The sequence below is a fragment of the Colobus angolensis genome, unplaced genomic scaffold (genome assembly GCF_000951035.1).
Source record: "Colobus angolensis palliatus isolate OR3802 unplaced genomic scaffold, Cang.pa_1.0 Scaffold5, whole genome shotgun sequence".
In the NCBI taxonomy this organism is placed as follows: domain Eukaryota; kingdom Metazoa; phylum Chordata; class Mammalia; order Primates; family Cercopithecidae; genus Colobus; species Colobus angolensis.
In genome coordinates, this window is record NW_012118487.1 from 9,300,674 (window position 1) to 9,303,533 (window position 2,860).

A 2,860-nucleotide genomic window follows, 5' to 3' on the forward strand; every position below is an offset into this window, starting at 1 on the left:
GTTGGTTATGTCTTCTTAACTCCAGTTGGGTTATTCAAACCAGTTTTCTTCATTTTGAGTGACTATGCATTTAAGATATTAGGGCATTCGAAAATAAATAAAAATTATTTTATATCCACAAATGTTAACTATTCAGAGCTGTCTAAGAAACAGTATTTCTGGCTGCCAGAGATACTAAAATCTCTAGAAAGTGGGATGTCCCTTTTGCTGCTGCGGCCGGCGCCATCAGTATGCTCAGGCTTCAGAAGAGGCTCGCCTCTAGCGTCCTCCACTGTGGCAAAAAGAAGGTCTGGTTGGACCCCAATGAGACCAAGGAAACCGCCGATGCCAACTCCCTTCAGCAGATCTGGAAGCTGATCAGAGACGGTCTGATCAAGCTTAAGCCTGTGCCTGTCCATTCCCAGGCTCAATGCCGGAGAAACACCTTGGCCGGCCGTGAGGGCAGGCAACGTGGGCATAGGTAAGCGAAAGGGTACAGCCAATGCCGAATGCCAGAGAAGATCACGTGGATGAGGAGAATGAGGATTCTGCACCTGCTGCTCAGAAGATACCGTGAATCTAAGAAGACTGATTGCCACATGTATCACAGCCTGTACCTGAAGGTGAAGGGGAATGTGTTCAAAAACAAGCGGATTCTCAGGGAGCACAGCCACAAGCTAAGGCAGACCAGGCCCGCAAGAAGCTCCTGGCTGACCCGACCGAGGCCAGCCGGTCTATGACCAAGAAGCACGCAATTGCCGTGAAGAGCGCCTCCAGGCCGAGAAGAGGGAGATCATCAAGATTTTGTCCAGGGGGGAAGAGATCAATAAATAAAAGCTCCCCCTTAGTCTGTACACACTGGCCTCCGTGATTACACAGATCAGCCATTAAAATAAAACAAGCCTTTATTTGCTTAAAAAAAAAAAAAGTGTTACATAATAGTAGTGAGTATTAATTCGCTATATTCTCCTGCAGTCCACATGAAGTGCCAATGCATTTTATGGAAACAGACTCACCGATTTTCTAAGTATGAACTTGGTTTTCCTAGGAAAAGGTGTACTGCTTATCAAACACGCACACATCTTTATAAATTAAAGATATTACATAATTCCACTTTGTGAGGAAGTCATTATTTGCATTTCAGTTATTAAACACTATCTCCCCTCATAGGCAAGGTGCAAATTACATTAATGCTAGTGTACAATTTATACATATAATTACCCAAAGCATTTTGAATGGTTACAGGTGGCTTTCAGCTTATGTTCAGATTTTCTGTGTAATCTTTCCCCAAATCGCCATTCACTATGAATAATACAATTCTGCTGTTAAAAGTCTTAGTTGAGCATTATAAGAAAATATTGACACATTTTTCCCTTTATGATTATACGTGGTGATTTCTACTTGAAGCATAATATTTTTCTGAGAATTGGTGAGACGGAAGAATTCAGACAACAAAATTGTCATTTCTATAGTCTAAAGCTTTGAGCAGAAAAAAAAGTATTAGAATTGATGTTTGAATTTCCTACTGTTTTTGCCTTAGATGATTCTATTTTACAGATGAACAATACTCTTCAAAAGGTTTGATAGCTGGATCACAACTTCAAAGGGATAATCACAAAAATACCTCTTTGTAGTAGCTACACTCTAAAGTCTGTTGTTAACAGACTCAGTTTAAAACACTATCTTCCAGTTAGGTGTTCTCAGATTGGAAATCTACAGAGTTACTTCATTTACTCTTGTGTAATATAGTCTGATTACTGATAAGCTTCTAGTTTCAGTGACTATTTGTAGATTATATTTTCTATCTTTTTGCTTAATGAAGTATTTTTATAAGCTGTAGTTTTCATTTTATCTTAATGCCCTAAAAAGATCAAACTTTGTTTTCAATTTGCTCTCAAAAATATTCAAATTAGAAATTGCATTTCCCAGTTGACTGTGTTGGTGATGATCATCAGAATGAAATGGTGAATACAAGAAAATGCATCTTTTACGGTTGGATACACTCATCAATAGAAACAAACAAAAAAATGCTGCTCTTTTTTCAAATAAGCTGGAGAAAGCATCTGTCTTACTATAAACAGCATACTTCACCAACCATGTGAGAATTTATTTTTATTGTCATGATTTAGCTGGTTGAAAGTGGCTTTTACCAGACTGCAAGTTACTTACTGTTTTGATTAAGGAGGCTTTCTAAAGGGACACCAATGAACTGCAGTAGATAGTAATTTTAAAAGGTAGAGGTTCTACTACTAGTGCTTCCCTAACTATCTTTGCAGTGCTTAGATGTCATCAACATAAAGACAGTTAAGAGAACTGATGACTTACAAAAATCCTCTCAATATGTGTTCTATAGAAAGACTGAGAATTTGAAATCTAGGAACACGACTCTTTTGTTATTATCAAGGTTAAATGGAAAGTAGATCTAATGACATGATGGAAATAGAATAGGAATTTTACTCAGCATGTGGTAAAAATACAATTGAAGAAAATATAGTTGTGTTACAGGAAGAATGTAGTAGGTTTAACTCAAAAGAGTTCTTTTATACTCATGATAAATTATAGATATTTTATTGCCACTAATTCAAAGGTTATGAGTTGAACCAATTGGATATTCACATAACAAAATTATATCTTTTATCAGGCAGACAATAATGACAATATACACATTGGGGTGTATTTCACTGAATGGGTGAATTACAATGTCAGAGTGGTCTTGTGGGTAATGGGACATTTAGCTCTATTCTGAAGAAAAGTCAACTGGTATATTTTGATAATTGGACAGGAAAATATAGGAAATACTAATTCTGGCAGTGACCAATACTATACTACAGGGCTACAGTTACCAACACAGCATGGTACTGGTACAAAAACAGATATATAA

At 37.2% G+C, this 2,860-nt stretch overlaps 1 pseudogene; it reads left to right on the forward strand.

Moving 5' to 3' along the window:
- The first annotated feature begins 215 nt into the window (after positions 1-215).
- Positions 216-813, forward strand: LOC105524364 (annotated as a pseudogene).
- The last annotated feature ends 2,047 nt before the right edge of the window (positions 814-2,860 follow it).